Source organism: Colossoma macropomum, unplaced genomic scaffold (assembly GCF_904425465.1).
Source record: "Colossoma macropomum unplaced genomic scaffold, Colossoma_macropomum, whole genome shotgun sequence".
Classification (NCBI taxonomy): domain Eukaryota; kingdom Metazoa; phylum Chordata; class Actinopteri; order Characiformes; family Serrasalmidae; genus Colossoma; species Colossoma macropomum.
The window spans coordinates 524,251-543,374 of NW_023494796.1; the positions used below are offsets into that span (position 1 = coordinate 524,251).

At 43.9% G+C, this 19,124-nt stretch overlaps 9 non-coding genes across 9 annotated transcripts; all 9 read left to right on the plus strand.

Moving 5' to 3' along the window:
- The first annotated feature begins 2,350 nt into the window (after window positions 1–2,350).
- On the plus strand, window positions 2,351–2,564 carry LOC118817181. Its single transcript, XR_005007979.1, has one exon. It is a non-coding gene; the product is annotated as a small nucleolar RNA U3 (small nucleolar RNA).
- A 1,768-nt stretch (window positions 2,565–4,332) lies between these two features.
- LOC118817182 lies at window positions 4,333–4,546 on the plus strand. The gene has a single exon (XR_005007980.1). It is a non-coding gene; the product is annotated as a small nucleolar RNA U3 (small nucleolar RNA).
- Window positions 4,547–6,314: 1,768 nt separating this feature from the next.
- On the plus strand, window positions 6,315–6,528 carry LOC118817183. The gene has a single exon (XR_005007981.1). It is a non-coding gene; the product is annotated as a small nucleolar RNA U3 (small nucleolar RNA).
- A 1,760-nt stretch (window positions 6,529–8,288) lies between these two features.
- On the plus strand, window positions 8,289–8,502 carry LOC118817184. The gene has a single exon (XR_005007982.1). It is a non-coding gene; the product is annotated as a small nucleolar RNA U3 (small nucleolar RNA).
- A 1,760-nt stretch (window positions 8,503–10,262) lies between these two features.
- On the plus strand, window positions 10,263–10,476 carry LOC118817185. Its single transcript, XR_005007983.1, has one exon. It is a non-coding gene; the product is annotated as a small nucleolar RNA U3 (small nucleolar RNA).
- A 1,768-nt stretch (window positions 10,477–12,244) lies between these two features.
- Window positions 12,245–12,458, plus strand: LOC118817186. The gene has a single exon (XR_005007984.1). It is a non-coding gene; the product is annotated as a small nucleolar RNA U3 (small nucleolar RNA).
- Window positions 12,459–14,218: 1,760 nt separating this feature from the next.
- LOC118817187 lies at window positions 14,219–14,432 on the plus strand. Its single transcript, XR_005007985.1, has one exon. It is a non-coding gene; the product is annotated as a small nucleolar RNA U3 (small nucleolar RNA).
- Window positions 14,433–16,200: 1,768 nt separating this feature from the next.
- Window positions 16,201–16,414, plus strand: LOC118817188. Its single transcript, XR_005007986.1, has one exon. It is a non-coding gene; the product is annotated as a small nucleolar RNA U3 (small nucleolar RNA).
- A 1,760-nt stretch (window positions 16,415–18,174) lies between these two features.
- LOC118817192 lies at window positions 18,175–18,388 on the plus strand. Its single transcript, XR_005007990.1, has one exon. It is a non-coding gene; the product is annotated as a small nucleolar RNA U3 (small nucleolar RNA).
- The last annotated feature ends 736 nt before the right edge of the window (window positions 18,389–19,124 follow it).

Genomic DNA, 19,124 nt, shown 5'->3' on the forward strand with positions numbered 1-19,124 from the left:
TTTAGAGGTAAAGTTAGAGATGTAAGGTCATCTGTTGCTGCCCAGTTTATTAGTTATCCTCTAGTCCAGGAACATCCAGCACAATTTGGTAATTCACCTGCTCAAACACACATGATTCAACTCACCTGGTGGTAATTGCCAGGTTTTGTGGGTGTGTTTGAGTACAACCAAACTGTGCTGGTCACTGGCCCTCCAGGACCGGAGTTGTGCATCCCTGCTTCAGTCCTTCATCAGTGCCTACGGGAGGCTGTTGGCTGGAAATTTATTCTCAGTCCAGCAAATGCACATGTTTAAACACTCAAGCAACACTACGGTGTGACTCTGTGCAACACCACACATATTACCATGTTGGCGTCACTGCAGTGCTGAGAGTGATCCACTACCCAATAATACCTGCTCCGTGGGGGTCCTGAACATTGAAGAACAGAGTAAAAGGGGGCTAACAAAGTATGCTGAGAAACAGAAGCACTACAATTGTACACAAAGTGTTTCTAAATGGTAAGTGGAGCTGATAAAATGGACAATGAGTTTAAATACAGGGTAGCTGTACACGAAGTGGCTAATGAGTCAATATATATATAAAAAATCAAGCACAATGGTGTACTGCACACTCAACTAGTAGTTTCTGTTTTTCTTTAACACCTGTTTATTTGTATATGGTAACTGTTACCTATGAACTTGCTATTCCACCAATTTTGTCTAAGTTCTGTATATTTTTGTAAGACCATTAAAGCTGTTGTTTCCAAATGATTTCTAGTGTTGTCCTTGAAATTCATGTATGCATACAGGTGAGTTTTAAGAATCGGTAACTTTTACAGAGTAATACAGTACATACTGGCTTAATACATGGTAATGCACATAATGTTCTTAAAACTGCAGCAGACTATTGATTGTTCAGTTATGTCCACATTTGTTGATTCGGTTTTGAAAAATGACAACATTGACTCAGCCATAAATAAACTTTGAAATGCCGGCTGAGGTGCCTGACGTACAGCCCAATTAAGGAGAACTAGTGGTAATTTCGTATGGCATACAACATGGCTGATGTAGGGGAAGTGTATGATATAGTCCTGATCTGGCACGCATCTGGCCCGTTATAGGTGAAGCTGAGGTTAAGTTCTTTGGCCCTGATGTGGCCCATATATAGTGGACCTGTGGCTGAGTTGGGGCAGCCAGACTTACCCTGAATAAAGGCCGTAAATCAAGACCAAATGTGGGCCACATTCGGGCCAAAAATTCCTTGCTTTCTGGGTATGTTCAGAATGTTTAGATACTTGATGGTGAAAAGTAGATAAAAACACTTAAAACAGCTGACAATGATTTTTTGTTTTCCGTTCTTAAGTCCTTACACTGGCTGCCAATTTGTTACAGGATAGAGTTCAAGGTGGTATTACTGGTGTATAGGGTCTCCTTTCCACGGTCCAAATTTTTTTCCACTGAGCCGAACGGTTCTCAGGGCCGTACTGGGCCGTTCCGCGCTAGTCCGGACTGCTGAGACCGGTTACGGTTTCTTTTTCCGTCTGTTGTGCTGCTACATCAGAACCGGGAAATACTGCAGAAAACAACACAAACGAGTGTCTAACAGCTAAGAGGCTAATAGCTACATACACACCACCCACCACGAAAGGTTTGCTCTGGTCCGTCACTCCAACTCCAGACTCTTGACGTGCTCTCAGATTCTTTATCCTCTAAACGGGTGTGATTTGAGCATCTGTTACTGGAGCAGCCTGTACTGGGGGTGGGTTTCACCTGTAGGCGGTTATTTACACTAGCATTAGTGTATTAGTGTCGCCGGGCAGGTTACAGCTCAAAGCACCATGGAACAACTGTATTTTTGCTATTTCTGTCGCTCCAACACCAGTCATTTGAATCTGTAATCTCAGATACGTGTCTTTATCCTATAAATGGATGTTTTTAATCATCGATTTGCTAGAACTGAGCCTGTACTGCAGTGGGAGGCACCGTGCGCTGGCTTTAGCTTAGGCTTGCAGGCTACAGCTTGAAGCACTACAGAACAGGTTCGGTTTGGGCTTTCTGTCACTCCAACACCGATGGGTCGGCTTTGCTCTTGCTGCTTTAAGTTTTTATCATCTATACTTGTAATAGCAGAGCACCAGTTAGTCAAATCGAACCTGCACTGGGGTGTCTGGATCTTTTTAGCTAAGCTATGTTAGCTAGGAGAGAGGAGCTGGCTAGCATTAGCGTAGCCAGGAGACTCCATTTCCAGACGCCAGAGAATTTCAACTTTCCGTCCCTCTAACATCAGCCACGCGACTTTGCTTCCTTGCTCACCATCGGGGTGAATCGCTGTGTGTGGATGGAAGATTCCTGACTTTAGAGGTTGCAGGTTAAGACTATACTTTCAGGGATCATTTCTATAGTTTCTGACTTGGAAGTTTGATTTGAAAGTGTTATGTCTCTCTAACCACGATGACGAGTTAAGATGCTTTCTTCTGAGCGTGAATCAGGTGGCGAGTAACGAGTGAGATCGTCTGCTCTCCGTCGTTGATGAACGTTCCTGCTGTGTTTCACAGTCTGGAAGAAGAAAGCATGTTCAGAGTGGTTTGTTACTGAAGGATACAAAAAAAAACAGATTAAAAAACATTTAAAACAGCTGACAATGATTTTTTGTTGATATATTTGTGAATTTGTTCAGTGTTTCAACAACTGTTTTAAAAGAGTTTAGATTGATGTCCAATTGAAAGCAAGCCTCACAAGAAAGTTCTAGTAATCTGTGGCGTCCTGCCGAGTTTCATTCTTGGGCCGCTCTCGTTTGATCGATACAAGCTTCCTTTTGACGAAGGACTACAAGACTACGAGACGTCTTATCAAAACTAAATCGATGACACTCAGATCTGCTTGATCCTCTTCTAAAAGAACGGTGATGCCCTTGACTCACTTTCTCATTTCCTTGAGTACATCACACTAACCGGATGGGGCCAAACTTTCTTCAGTTGAGTAAAGATAAATCAGAGATTATTGTATTTGGGAATAGAAAGATAGGCACAGACTAGCTGCCTATCTGGATTCGAGAGCCCTAAAATCTAAAGAACTGGTACATAACCTTGGTGTACTAATGGACTCTGATCTTAGATTTAGCAGGCATGTGGAAGCAGTTAGTAAATCAGCTTGATATCACCTTAAGAACATCAAGATCAGAGATTTGGTGGCTAAATCATCTCACACTTTTATTTCTAGCAGGACGGATTAGTGTACCCGTCTCCTAGCTTGACCGAAAAAGACAATCCAACAGCTTCAGATGGTTCAAAATGCAGCTGGCAGAGTTCTCACTAGGAGTGAAAGAGGGCTACCCCCGTTCTTAAGTCCTTACACTGGCTGCCAATTTGTTACAGGATAGAGTTCAAGGTGGTATTACTGGTGTATAGGGTCTCCTTTCCACGGTCCAAATTTTTTTCCACTGAGCCGAACGGTTCTCAGGGCCGTACTGGGCCGTTCCGCGCTAGTCCGGACTGCTGAGACCGGTTACGGTTTCTTTTTCCGTCTGTTGTGCTGCTACATCAGAACCGGGAAATACTGCAGAAAACAACACAAACGAGTGTCTAACAGCTAAGAGGCTAATAGCTACATACACACCACCCACCACGAAAGGTTTGCTCTGGTCCGTCACTCCAACTCCAGACTCTTGACGTGCTCTCAGATTCTTTATCCTCTAAACGGGTGTGATTTGAGCATCTGTTACTGGAGCAGCCTGTACTGGGGGTGGGTTTCACCTGTAGGCGGTTATTTACACTAGCATTAGTGTATTAGTGTCGCCGGGCAGGTTACAGCTCAAAGCACCATGGAACAACTGTATTTTTGCTATTTCTGTCGCTCCAACACCAGTCATTTGAATCTGTAATCTCAGATACGTGTCTTTATCCTATAAATGGATGTTTTTAATCATCGATTTGCTAGAACTGAGCCTGTACTGCAGTGGGAGGCACCGTGCGCTGGCTTTAGCTTAGGCTTGCAGGCTACAGCTTGAAGCACTACAGAACAGGTTCGGTTTGGGCTTTCTGTCACTCCAACACCGATGGGTCGGCTTTGCTCTTGCTGCTTTAAGTTTTTATCATCTATACTTGTAATAGCAGAGCACCAGTTAGTCAAATCGAACCTGCACTGGGGTGTCTGGATCTTTTTAGCTAAGCTATGTTAGCTAGGAGAGAGGAGCTGGCTAGCATTAGCGTAGCCAGGAGACTCCATTTCCAGACGCCAGAGAATTTCAACTTTCCGTCCCTCTAACATCAGCCACGCGACTTTGCTTCCTTGCTCACCATCGGGGTGAATCGCTGTGTGTGGATGGAAGATTCCTGACTTTAGAGGTTGCAGGTTAAGACTATACTTTCAGGGATCATTTCTATAGTTTCTGACTTGGAAGTTTGATTTGAAAGTGTTATGTCTCTCTAACCACGATGACGAGTTAAGATGCTTTCTTCTGAGCGTGAATCAGGTGGCGAGTAACGAGTGAGATCGTCTGCTCTCCGTCGTTGATGAACGTTCCTGCTGTGTTTCACAGTCTGGAAGAAGAAAGCATGTTCAGAGTGGTTTGTTACTGAAGGATGCAAAAAAAAACAGATTAAAAAACATTTAAAACAGCTGACAATGATTTTTTGTTGATATATTTGTGAATTTGTTCAGTGTTTCAACAACTGTTTTAAAAGAGTTTAGATTGATGTCCAATTGAAAGCAAGCCTCACAAGAAAGTTCTAGTAATCTGTGGCGTCCTGCCGAGTTTCATTCTTGGGCCGCTCTCGTTTGATCGATACAAGCTTCCTTTTGACGAAGGACTACAAGACTACGAGACGTCTTATCAAAACTAAATCGATGACACTCAGATCTGCTTGATCCTCTTCTAAAAGAACGGTGATGCCCTTGACTCACTTTCTCATTTCCTTGAGTACATCACACTAACCGGATGGGGCCAAACTTTCTTCAGTTGAGTAAAGATAAATCAGAGATTATTGTATTTGGGAATAGAAAGATAGGCACAGACTAGCTGCCTATCTGGATTCGAGAGCCCTAAAATCTAAAGAACTGGTACATAACCTTGGTGTACTAATGGACTCTGATCTTAGATTTAGCAGGCATGTGGAAGCAGTTAGTAAATCAGCTTGATATCACCTTAAGAACATCAAGATCAGAGATTTGGTGGCTAAATCATCTCACACTTTTATTTCTAGCAGGACGGATTAGTGTACCCGTCTCCTAGCTTGACCGAAAAAGACAATCCAACAGCTTCAGATGGTTCAAAATGCAGCTGGCAGAGTTCTCACTAGGAGTGAAAGAGGGCTACCCCCGTTCTTAAGTCCTTACACTGGCTGCCAATTTGTTACAGGATAGAGTTCAAGGTGGTATTACTGGTGTATAGGGTCTCCTTTCCACGGTCCAAATTTTTTTCCACTGAGCCGAACGGTTCTCAGGGCCGTACTGGGCCGTTCCGCGCTAGTCCGGACTGCTGAGACCGGTTACGGTTTCTTTTTCCGTCTGTTGTGCTGCTACATCAGAACCGGGAAATACTGCAGAAAACAACACAAACGAGTGTCTAACAGCTAAGAGGCTAATAGCTACATACACACCACCCACCACGAAAGGTTTGCTCTGGTCCGTCACTCCAACTCCAGACTCTTGACGTGCTCTCAGATTCTTTATCCTCTAAACGGGTGTGATTTGAGCATCTGTTACTGGAGCAGCCTGTACTGGGGGTGGGTTTCACCTGTAGGCGGTTATTTACACTAGCATTAGTGTATTAGTGTCGCCGGGCAGGTTACAGCTCAAAGCACCATGGAACAACTGTATTTTTGCTATTTCTGTCGCTCCAACACCAGTCATTTGAATCTGTAATCTCAGATACGTGTCTTTATCCTATAAATGGATGTTTTTAATCATCGATTTGCTAGAACTGAGCCTGTACTGCAGTGGGAGGCACCGTGCGCTGGCTTTAGCTTAGGCTTGCAGGCTACAGCTTGAAGCACTACAGAACAGGTTCGGTTTGGGCTTTCTGTCACTCCAACACCGATGGGTCGGCTTTGCTCTTGCTGCTTTAAGTTTTTATCATCTATACTTGTAATAGCAGAGCACCAGTTAGTCAAATCGAACCTGCACTGGGGTGTCTGGATCTTTTTAGCTAAGCTATGTTAGCTAGGAGAGAGGAGCTGGCTAGCATTAGCGTAGCCAGGAGACTCCATTTCCAGACGCCAGAGAATTTCAACTTTCCGTCCCTCTAACATCAGCCACGCGACTTTGCTTCCTTGCTCACCATCGGGGTGAATCGCTGTGTGTGGATGGAAGATTCCTGACTTTAGAGGTTGCAGGTTAAGACTATACTTTCAGGGATCATTTCTATAGTTTCTGACTTGGAAGTTTGATTTGAAAGTGTTATGTCTCTCTAACCACGATGACGAGTTAAGATGCTTTCTTCTGAGCGTGAATCAGGTGGCGAGTAACGAGTGAGATCGTCTGCTCTCCGTCGTTGATGAACGTTCCTGCTGTGTTTCACAGTCTGGAAGAAGAAAGCATGTTCAGAGTGGTTTGTTACTGAAGAATGCAAAAAAAAACAGATTAAAAAACATTTAAAACAGCTGACAATGATTTTTTGTTGATATATTTGTGAATTTGTTCAGTGTTTCAACAACTGTTTTAAAAGAGTTTAGATTGATGTCCAATTGAAAGCAAGCCTCACAAGAAAGTTCTAGTAATCTGTGGCGTCCTGCCGAGTTTCATTCTTGGGCCGCTCTCGTTTGATCGATACAAGCTTCCTTTTGACGAAGGACTACGAGACGTCTTATCAAAACTAAATCGATGACACTCAGATCTGCTTGATCCTCTTCTAAAAGAACGGTGATGCCCTTGACTCACTTTCTCATTTCCTTGAGTACATCACACTAACCGGATGGGGCCAAACTTTCTTCAGTTGAGTAAAGATAAATCAGAGATTATTGTATTTGGGAATAGAAAGATAGGCACAGACTAGCTGCCTATCTGGATTCGAGAGCCCTAAAATCTAAAGAACTGGTACATAACCTTGGTGTACTAATGGACTCTGATCTTAGATTTAGCAGGCATGTGGAAGCAGTTAGTAAATCAGCTTGATATCACCTTAAGAACATCAAGATCAGAGATTTGGTGGCTAAATCATCTCACACTTTTATTTCTAGCAGGACGGATTAGTGTACCCGTCTCCTAGCTTGACCGAAAAAGACAATCCAACAGCTTCAGATGGTTCAAAATGCAGCTGGCAGAGTTCTCACTAGGAGTGAAAGAGGGCTACCCCCGTTCTTAAGTCCTTACACTGGCTGCCAATTTGTTACAGGATAGAGTTCAAGGTGGTATTACTGGTGTATAGGGTCTCCTTTCCACGGTCCAAATTTTTTTCCACTGAGCCGAACGGTTCTCAGGGCCGTACTGGGCCGTTCCGCGCTAGTCCGGACTGCTGAGACCGGTTACGGTTTCTTTTTCCGTCTGTTGTGCTGCTACATCAGAACCGGGAAATACTGCAGAAAACAACACAAACGAGTGTCTAACAGCTAAGAGGCTAATAGCTACATACACACCACCCACCACGAAAGGTTTGCTCTGGTCCGTCACTCCAACTCCAGACTCTTGACGTGCTCTCAGATTCTTTATCCTCTAAACGGGTGTGATTTGAGCATCTGTTACTGGAGCAGCCTGTACTGGGGGTGGGTTTCACCTGTAGGCGGTTATTTACACTAGCATTAGTGTATTAGTGTCGCCGGGCAGGTTACAGCTCAAAGCACCATGGAACAACTGTATTTTTGCTATTTCTGTCGCTCCAACACCAGTCATTTGAATCTGTAATCTCAGATACGTGTCTTTATCCTATAAATGGATGTTTTTAATCATCGATTTGCTAGAACTGAGCCTGTACTGCAGTGGGAGGCACCGTGCGCTGGCTTTAGCTTAGGCTTGCAGGCTACAGCTTGAAGCACTACAGAACAGGTTCGGTTTGGGCTTTCTGTCACTCCAACACCGATGGGTCGGCTTTGCTCTTGCTGCTTTAAGTTTTTATCATCTATACTTGTAATAGCAGAGCACCAGTTAGTCAAATCGAACCTGCACTGGGGTGTCTGGATCTTTTTAGCTAAGCTATGTTAGCTAGGAGAGAGGAGCTGGCTAGCATTAGCGTAGCCAGGAGACTCCATTTCCAGACGCCAGAGAATTTCAACTTTCCGTCCCTCTAACATCAGCCACGCGACTTTGCTTCCTTGCTCACCATCGGGGTGAATCGCTGTGTGTGGATGGAAGATTCCTGACTTTAGAGGTTGCAGGTTAAGACTATACTTTCAGGGATCATTTCTATAGTTTCTGACTTGGAAGTTTGATTTGAAAGTGTTATGTCTCTCTAACCACGATGACGAGTTAAGATGCTTTCTTCTGAGCGTGAATCAGGTGGCGAGTAACGAGTGAGATCGTCTGCTCTCCGTCGTTGATGAACGTTCCTGCTGTGTTTCACAGTCTGGAAGAAGAAAGCATGTTCAGAGTGGTTTGTTACTGAAGAATGCAAAAAAAAACAGATTAAAAAACATTTAAAACAGCTGACAATGATTTTTTGTTGATATATTTGTGAATTTGTTCAGTGTTTCAACAACTGTTTTAAAAGAGTTTAGATTGATGTCCAATTGAAAGCAAGCCTCACAAGAAAGTTCTAGTAATCTGTGGCGTCCTGCCGAGTTTCATTCTTGGGCCGCTCTCGTTTGATCGATACAAGCTTCCTTTTGACGAAGGACTACGAGACGTCTTATCAAAACTAAATCGATGACACTCAGATCTGCTTGATCCTCTTCTAAAAGAACGGTGATGCCCTTGACTCACTTTCTCATTTCCTTGAGTACATCACACTAACCGGATGGGGCCAAACTTTCTTCAGTTGAGTAAAGATAAATCAGAGATTATTGTATTTGGGAATAGAAAGATAGGCACAGACTAGCTGCCTATCTGGATTCGAGAGCCCTAAAATCTAAAGAACTGGTACATAACCTTGGTGTACTAATGGACTCTGATCTTAGATTTAGCAGGCATGTGGAAGCAGTTAGTAAATCAGCTTGATATCACCTTAAGAACATCAAGATCAGAGATTTGGTGGCTAAATCATCTCACACTTTTATTTCTAGCAGGACGGATTAGTGTACCCGTCTCCTAGCTTGACCGAAAAAGACAATCCAACAGCTTCAGATGGTTCAAAATGCAGCTGGCAGAGTTCTCACTAGGAGTGAAAGAGGGCTACCCCCGTTCTTAAGTCCTTACACTGGCTGCCAATTTGTTACAGGATAGAGTTCAAGGTGGTATTACTGGTGTATAGGGTCTCCTTTCCACGGTCCAAATTTTTTTCCACTGAGCCGAACGGTTCTCAGGGCCGTACTGGGCCGTTCCGCGCTAGTCCGGACTGCTGAGACCGGTTACGGTTTCTTTTTCCGTCTGTTGTGCTGCTACATCAGAACCGGGAAATACTGCAGAAAACAACACAAACGAGTGTCTAACAGCTAAGAGGCTAATAGCTACATACACACCACCCACCACGAAAGGTTTGCTCTGGTCCGTCACTCCAACTCCAGACTCTTGACGTGCTCTCAGATTCTTTATCCTCTAAACGGGTGTGATTTGAGCATCTGTTACTGGAGCAGCCTGTACTGGGGGTGGGTTTCACCTGTAGGCGGTTATTTACACTAGCATTAGTGTATTAGTGTCGCCGGGCAGGTTACAGCTCAAAGCACCATGGAACAACTGTATTTTTGCTATTTCTGTCGCTCCAACACCAGTCATTTGAATCTGTAATCTCAGATACGTGTCTTTATCCTATAAATGGATGTTTTTAATCATCGATTTGCTAGAACTGAGCCTGTACTGCAGTGGGAGGCACCGTGCGCTGGCTTTAGCTTAGGCTTGCAGGCTACAGCTTGAAGCACTACAGAACAGGTTCGGTTTGGGCTTTCTGTCACTCCAACACCGATGGGTCGGCTTTGCTCTTGCTGCTTTAAGTTTTTATCATCTATACTTGTAATAGCAGAGCACCAGTTAGTCAAATCGAACCTGCACTGGGGTGTCTGGATCTTTTTAGCTAAGCTATGTTAGCTAGGAGAGAGGAGCTGGCTAGCATTAGCGTAGCCAGGAGACTCCATTTCCAGACGCCAGAGAATTTCAACTTTCCGTCCCTCTAACATCAGCCACGCGACTTTGCTTCCTTGCTCACCATCGGGGTGAATCGCTGTGTGTGGATGGAAGATTCCTGACTTTAGAGGTTGCAGGTTAAGACTATACTTTCAGGGATCATTTCTATAGTTTCTGACTTGGAAGTTTGATTTGAAAGTGTTATGTCTCTCTAACCACGATGACGAGTTAAGATGCTTTCTTCTGAGCGTGAATCAGGTGGCGAGTAACGAGTGAGATCGTCTGCTCTCCGTCGTTGATGAACGTTCCTGCTGTGTTTCACAGTCTGGAAGAAGAAAGCATGTTCAGAGTGGTTTGTTACTGAAGGATGCAAAAAAAAACAGATTAAAAAACATTTAAAACAGCTGACAATGATTTTTTGTTGATATATTTGTGAATTTGTTCAGTGTTTCAACAACTGTTTTAAAAGAGTTTAGATTGATGTCCAATTGAAAGCAAGCCTCACAAGAAAGTTCTAGTAATCTGTGGCGTCCTGCCGAGTTTCATTCTTGGGCCGCTCTCGTTTGATCGATACAAGCTTCCTTTTGACGAAGGACTACAAGACTACGAGACGTCTTATCAAAACTAAATCGATGACACTCAGATCTGCTTGATCCTCTTCTAAAAGAACGGTGATGCCCTTGACTCACTTTCTCATTTCCTTGAGTACATCACACTAACCGGATGGGGCCAAACTTTCTTCAGTTGAGTAAAGATAAATCAGAGATTATTGTATTTGGGAATAGAAAGATAGGCACAGACTAGCTGCCTATCTGGATTCGAGAGCCCTAAAATCTAAAGAACTGGTACATAACCTTGGTGTACTAATGGACTCTGATCTTAGATTTAGCAGGCATGTGGAAGCAGTTAGTAAATCAGCTTGATATCACCTTAAGAACATCAAGATCAGAGATTTGGTGGCTAAATCATCTCACACTTTTATTTCTAGCAGGACGGATTAGTGTACCCGTCTCCTAGCTTGACCGAAAAAGACAATCCAACAGCTTCAGATGGTTCAAAATGCAGCTGGCAGAGTTCTCACTAGGAGTGAAAGAGGGCTACCCCCGTTCTTAAGTCCTTACACTGGCTGCCAATTTGTTACAGGATAGAGTTCAAGGTGGTATTACTGGTGTATAGGGTCTCCTTTCCACGGTCCAAATTTTTTTCCACTGAGCCGAACGGTTCTCAGGGCCGTACTGGGCCGTTCCGCGCTAGTCCGGACTGCTGAGACCGGTTACGGTTTCTTTTTCCGTCTGTTGTGCTGCTACATCAGAACCGGGAAATACTGCAGAAAACAACACAAACGAGTGTCTAACAGCTAAGAGGCTAATAGCTACATACACACCACCCACCACGAAAGGTTTGCTCTGGTCCGTCACTCCAACTCCAGACTCTTGACGTGCTCTCAGATTCTTTATCCTCTAAACGGGTGTGATTTGAGCATCTGTTACTGGAGCAGCCTGTACTGGGGGTGGGTTTCACCTGTAGGCGGTTATTTACACTAGCATTAGTGTATTAGTGTCGCCGGGCAGGTTACAGCTCAAAGCACCATGGAACAACTGTATTTTTGCTATTTCTGTCGCTCCAACACCAGTCATTTGAATCTGTAATCTCAGATACGTGTCTTTATCCTATAAATGGATGTTTTTAATCATCGATTTGCTAGAACTGAGCCTGTACTGCAGTGGGAGGCACCGTGCGCTGGCTTTAGCTTAGGCTTGCAGGCTACAGCTTGAAGCACTACAGAACAGGTTCGGTTTGGGCTTTCTGTCACTCCAACACCGATGGGTCGGCTTTGCTCTTGCTGCTTTAAGTTTTTATCATCTATACTTGTAATAGCAGAGCACCAGTTAGTCAAATCGAACCTGCACTGGGGTGTCTGGATCTTTTTAGCTAAGCTATGTTAGCTAGGAGAGAGGAGCTGGCTAGCATTAGCGTAGCCAGGAGACTCCATTTCCAGACGCCAGAGAATTTCAACTTTCCGTCCCTCTAACATCAGCCACGCGACTTTGCTTCCTTGCTCACCATCGGGGTGAATCGCTGTGTGTGGATGGAAGATTCCTGACTTTAGAGGTTGCAGGTTAAGACTATACTTTCAGGGATCATTTCTATAGTTTCTGACTTGGAAGTTTGATTTGAAAGTGTTATGTCTCTCTAACCACGATGACGAGTTAAGATGCTTTCTTCTGAGCGTGAATCAGGTGGCGAGTAACGAGTGAGATCGTCTGCTCTCCGTCGTTGATGAACGTTCCTGCTGTGTTTCACAGTCTGGAAGAAGAAAGCATGTTCAGAGTGGTTTGTTACTGAAGAATGCAAAAAAAAACAGATTAAAAAACATTTAAAACAGCTGACAATGATTTTTTGTTGATATATTTGTGAATTTGTTCAGTGTTTCAACAACTGTTTTAAAAGAGTTTAGATTGATGTCCAATTGAAAGCAAGCCTCACAAGAAAGTTCTAGTAATCTGTGGCGTCCTGCCGAGTTTCATTCTTGGGCCGCTCTCGTTTGATCGATACAAGCTTCCTTTTGACGAAGGACTACGAGACGTCTTATCAAAACTAAATCGATGACACTCAGATCTGCTTGATCCTCTTCTAAAAGAACGGTGATGCCCTTGACTCACTTTCTCATTTCCTTGAGTACATCACACTAACCGGATGGGGCCAAACTTTCTTCAGTTGAGTAAAGATAAATCAGAGATTATTGTATTTGGGAATAGAAAGATAGGCACAGACTAGCTGCCTATCTGGATTCGAGAGCCCTAAAATCTAAAGAACTGGTACATAACCTTGGTGTACTAATGGACTCTGATCTTAGATTTAGCAGGCATGTGGAAGCAGTTAGTAAATCAGCTTGATATCACCTTAAGAACATCAAGATCAGAGATTTGGTGGCTAAATCATCTCACACTTTTATTTCTAGCAGGACGGATTAGTGTACCCGTCTCCTAGCTTGACCGAAAAAGACAATCCAACAGCTTCAGATGGTTCAAAATGCAGCTGGCAGAGTTCTCACTAGGAGTGAAAGAGGGCTACCCCCGTTCTTAAGTCCTTACACTGGCTGCCAATTTGTTACAGGATAGAGTTCAAGGTGGTATTACTGGTGTATAGGGTCTCCTTTCCACGGTCCAAATTTTTTTCCACTGAGCCGAACGGTTCTCAGGGCCGTACTGGGCCGTTCCGCGCTAGTCCGGACTGCTGAGACCGGTTACGGTTTCTTTTTCCGTCTGTTGTGCTGCTACATCAGAACCGGGAAATACTGCAGAAAACAACACAAACGAGTGTCTAACAGCTAAGAGGCTAATAGCTACATACACACCACCCACCACGAAAGGTTTGCTCTGGTCCGTCACTCCAACTCCAGACTCTTGACGTGCTCTCAGATTCTTTATCCTCTAAACGGGTGTGATTTGAGCATCTGTTACTGGAGCAGCCTGTACTGGGGGTGGGTTTCACCTGTAGGCGGTTATTTACACTAGCATTAGTGTATTAGTGTCGCCGGGCAGGTTACAGCTCAAAGCACCATGGAACAACTGTATTTTTGCTATTTCTGTCGCTCCAACACCAGTCATTTGAATCTGTAATCTCAGATACGTGTCTTTATCCTATAAATGGATGTTTTTAATCATCGATTTGCTAGAACTGAGCCTGTACTGCAGTGGGAGGCACCGTGCGCTGGCTTTAGCTTAGGCTTGCAGGCTACAGCTTGAAGCACTACAGAACAGGTTCGGTTTGGGCTTTCTGTCACTCCAACACCGATGGGTCGGCTTTGCTCTTGCTGCTTTAAGTTTTTATCATCTATACTTGTAATAGCAGAGCACCAGTTAGTCAAATCGAACCTGCACTGGGGTGTCTGGATCTTTTTAGCTAAGCTATGTTAGCTAGGAGAGAGGAGCTGGCTAGCATTAGCGTAGCCAGGAGACTCCATTTCCAGACGCCAGAGAATTTCAACTTTCCGTCCCTCTAACATCAGCCACGCGACTTTGCTTCCTTGCTCACCATCGGGGTGAATCGCTGTGTGTGGATGGAAGATTCCTGACTTTAGAGGTTGCAGGTTAAGACTATACTTTCAGGGATCATTTCTATAGTTTCTGACTTGGAAGTTTGATTTGAAAGTGTTATGTCTCTCTAACCACGATGACGAGTTAAGATGCTTTCTTCTGAGCGTGAATCAGGTGGCGAGTAACGAGTGAGATCGTCTGCTCTCCGTCGTTGATGAACGTTCCTGCTGTGTTTCACAGTCTGGAAGAAGAAAGCATGTTCAGAGTGGTTTGTTACTGAAGAATGCAAAAAAAAACAGATTAAAAAACATTTAAAACAGCTGACAATGATTTTTTGTTGATATATTTGTGAATTTGTTCAGTGTTTCAACAACTGTTTTAAAAGAGTTTAGATTGATGTCCAATTGAAAGCAAGCCTCACAAGAAAGTTCTAGTAATCTGTGGCGTCCTGCCGAGTTTCATTCTTGGGCCGCTCTCGTTTGATCGATACAAGCTTCCTTTTGACGAAGGACTACAAGACTACGAGACGTCTTATCAAAACTAAATCGATGACACTCAGATCTGCTTGATCCTCTTCTAAAAGAACGGTGATGCCCTTGACTCACTTTCTCATTTCCTTGAGTACATCACACTAACCGGATGGGGCCAAACTTTCTTCAGTTGAGTAAAGATAAATCAGAGATTATTGTATTTGGGAATAGAAAGATAGGCACAGACTAGCTGCCTATCTGGATTCGAGAGCCCTAAAATCTAAAGAACTGGTACATAACCTTGGTGTACTAATGGACTCTGATCTTAGATTTAGCAGGCATGTGGAAGCAGTTAGTAAATCAGCTTGATATCACCTTAAGAACATCAAGATCAGAGATTTGGTGGCTAAATCATCTCACACTTTTATTTCTAGCAGGACGGATTAGTGTACCCGTCTCCTAGCTTGACCGAAAAAGACAATCCAACAGCTTCAGATGGTTCAAAATGCAGCTGGCAGAGTTCTCACTAGGAGTGAAAGAGGGCTACCCCCGTTCTTAAGTCCTTACACTGGCTGCCAATTTGTTACAGGATAGAGTTCAAGGTGGTATTACTGGTGTATAGGGTCTCCTTTCCACGGTCCAAATTTTTTTCCACTGAGCCGAACGGTTCTCAGGGCCGTACTGGGCCGTTCCGCGCTAGTCCGGACTGCTGAGACCGGTTACGGTTTCTTTTTCCGTCTGTTGTGCTGCTACATCAGAACCGGGAAATACTGCAGAAAACAACACAAACGAGTGTCTAACAGCTAAGAGGCTAATAGCTACATACACACCACCCACCACGAAAGGTTTGCTCTGGTCCGTCACTCCAACTCCAGACTCTTGACGTGCTCTCAGATTCTTTATCCTCTAAACGGGTGTGATTTGAGCATCTGTTACTGGAGCAGCCTGTACTGGGGGTGGGTTTCACCTGTAGGCGGTTATTTACACTAGCATTAGTGTATTAGTGTCGCCGGGCAGGTTACAGCTCAAAGCACCATGGAACAACTGTATTTTTGCTATTTCTGTCGCTCCAACACCAGTCATTTGAATCTGTAATCTCAGATACGTGTCTTTATCCTATAAATGGATGTTTTTAATCATCGATTTGCTAGAACTGAGCCTGTACTGCAGTGGGAGGCACCGTGCGCTGGCTTTAGCTTAGGCTTGCAGGCTACAGCTTGAAGCACTACAGAACAGGTTCGGTTTGGGCTTTCTGTCACTCCAACACCGATGGGTCGGCTTTGCTCTTGCTGCTTTAAGTTTTTATCATCTATACTTGTAATAGCAGAGCACCAGTTAGTCAAATCGAACCTGCACTGGGGTGTCTGGATCTTTTTAGCTAAGCTATGTTAGCTAGGAGAGAGGAGCTGGCTAGCATTAGCGTAGCCAGGAGACTCCATTTCCAGACGCCAGAGAATTTCAACTTTCCGTCCCTCTAACATCAGCCACGCGACTTTGCTTCCTTGCTCACCATCGGGGTGAATCGCTGTGTGTGGATGGAAGATTCCTGACTTTAGAGGTTGCAGGTTAAGACTATACTTTCAGGGATCATTTCTATAGTTTCTGACTTGGAAGTTTGATTTGAAAGTGTTATGTCTCTCTAACCACGATGACGAGTTAAGATGCTTTCTTCTGAGCGTGAATCAGGTGGCGAGTAACGAGTGAGATCGTCTGCTCTCCGTCGTTGATGAACGTTCCTGCTGTGTTTCACAGTCTGGAAGAAGAAAGCATGTTCAGAGTGGTTTGTTACTGAAGGATACAAAAAAAAACAGATTAAAAAACATTTAAAACAGCTGACAATGATTTTTTGTTGATATATTTGTGAATTTGTTCAGTGTTTCAACAACTGTTTTAAAAGAGTTTAGATTGATGTCCAATTGAAAGCAAGCCTCACAAGAAAGTTCTAGTAATCTGTGGCGTCCTGCCGAGTTTCATTCTTGGGCCGCTCTCGTTTGATCGATACAAGCTTCCTTTTGACGAAGGACTACGAGACGTCTTATCAAAACTAAATCGATGACACTCAGATCTGCTTGATCCTCTTCTAAAAGAACGGTGATGCCCTTGACTCACTTTCTCATTTCCTTGAGTACATCACACTAACCGGATGGGGCCAAACTTTCTTCAGTTGAGTAAAGATAAATCAGAGATTATTGTATTTGGGAATAGAAAGATAGGCACAGACTAGCTGCCTATCTGGATTCGAGAGCCCTAAAATCTAAAGAACTGGTACATAACCTTGGTGTACTAATGGACTCTGATCTTAGATTTAGCAGGCATGTGGAAGCAGTTAGTAAATCAGCTTGATATCACCTTAAGAACATCAAGATCAGAGATTTGGTGGCTAAATCATCTCACACTTTTATTTCTAGCAGGACGGATTAGTGTACCCGTCTCCTAGCTTGACCGAAAAAGACAATCCAACAGCTTCAGATGGTTCAAAATGCAGCTGGCAGAGTTCTCACTAGGAGTGAAAGAGGGCTACCCCCGTTCTTAAGTCCTTACACTGGCTGCCAATTTGTTACAGGATAGAGTTCAAGGTGGTATTACTGGTGTATAGGGTCTCCTTTCCACGGTCCAAATTTTTTTCCACTGAGCCGAACGGTTCTCAGGGCCGTACTGGGCCGTTCCGCGCTAGTCCGGACTGCTGAGACCGGTTACGGTTTCTTTTTCCGTCTGTTGTGCTGCTACATCAGAACCGGGAAATACTGCAGAAAACAACACAAACGAGTGTCTAACAGCTAAGAGGCTAATAGCTACATACACACCACCCACCACGAAAGGTTTGCTCTGGTCCGTCACTCCAACTCCAGACTCTTGACGTGCTCTCAGATTCTTTATCCTCTAAACGGGTGTGATTTGAGCATCTGTTACTGGAGCAGCCTGTACTGGGGGTGGGTTTCACCTGTAGGCGGCTATTTACACTAGCATTAGTGTATTAGTGTCGCCGGGCAGGTTACAGCTCAAAGCACCATGGAACAACTGTATTTTTGCTATTTCTGTCGCTCCAACACCAGTCATTTGAATCTGTAATCTCAGATACGTGTCTTTATCCTATAAATGGATGTTTTTAATCATCGATTTGCTAGAACTGAGCCTGTACTGCAGTGGGAGGCACCGTGCGCTGGCTTTAGCTTAGGCTTGCAGGCTACAGCTTGAAGCACTACAGAACAGGTTCGGTTTGGGCTTTCTGTCACTCCAACACCGATGGGTCGGCTTTGCTCTTGCTGCTTTAAGTTTTTATCATCTATACTTGTAATAGCAGAGCACCAGTTAGTCAAATCGAACCTGCACTGGGGTGTCTGGATCTTTTTAGCTAAGCTATGTTAGCTAGGAGAGAGGAGCTGGCTAGCATTAGCGTAGCCAGGAGACTCCATTTCCAGACGCCAGAGAATTTCAACTTTCCGTCCCTCTAACATCAGCCACGCGACTTTGCTTCCTTGCTCACCATCGGGGTGAATCGCTGTGTGTGGATGGAAGATTCCTGACTTTAGAGGTTGCAGGTTAAGACTATACTTTCAGGGATCATTTCTATAGTTTCTGACTTGGAAGTTTGATTTGAAAGTGTTATGTCTCTCTAACCACGATGACGAGTTAAGATGCTTTCTTCTGAGCGTGAATCAGGTGGCGAGTAACGAGTGAGATCGTCTGCTCTCTGTCGTTGATGAACGTTCCTGCTGTGTTTCACAGTCTGGAAGAAGAAAGCATGTTCAGAGTGGTTTGTTACTGAAGAATGCAAAAAAAAACAGATTAAAAAACATTTAAAACAGCTGACAATGATTTTTTGTTGATATATTTGTGAATTTGTTCAGTGTTTCAACAACTGTTTTAAAAGAGTTTAGATTGATGTCCAATTGAAAGCAAGCCTCACAAGAAAGTTCTAGTAATCTGTGGCGTCCTGCCGAGTTTCATTCTTGGGCCGCTCTCGTTTGATCGATACAAGCTTCCTTTTGACGAAGGACTACGAGACGTCTTATCAAAACTAAATCGATGACACTCAGATCTGCTTGATCCTCTTCTAAAAGAACGGTGATGCCCTTGACTCACTTTCTCATTTCCTTGAGTACATCACACTAACCGGATGGGGCCAAACTTTCTTCAGTTGAGTAAAGATAAATCAGAGATTATTGTATTTGGGAATAGAAAGATAGGCACAGACTAGCTGCCTATCTGGATTCGAGAGCCCTAAAATCTAAAGAACTGGTACATAACCTTGGTGTACTAATGGACTCTGATCTTAGATTTAGCAGGCATGTGGAAGCAGTTAGTAAATCAGCTTGATATCACCTTAAGAACATCAAGATCAGAGATTTGGTGGCTAAATCATCTCACACTTTTATTTCTAGCAGGACGGATTAGTGTACCCGTCTCCTAGCTTGACCGAAAAAGACAATCCAACAGCTTCAGATGGTTCAAAATGCAGCTGGCAGAGTTCTCACTAGGAGTGAAAGAGGGC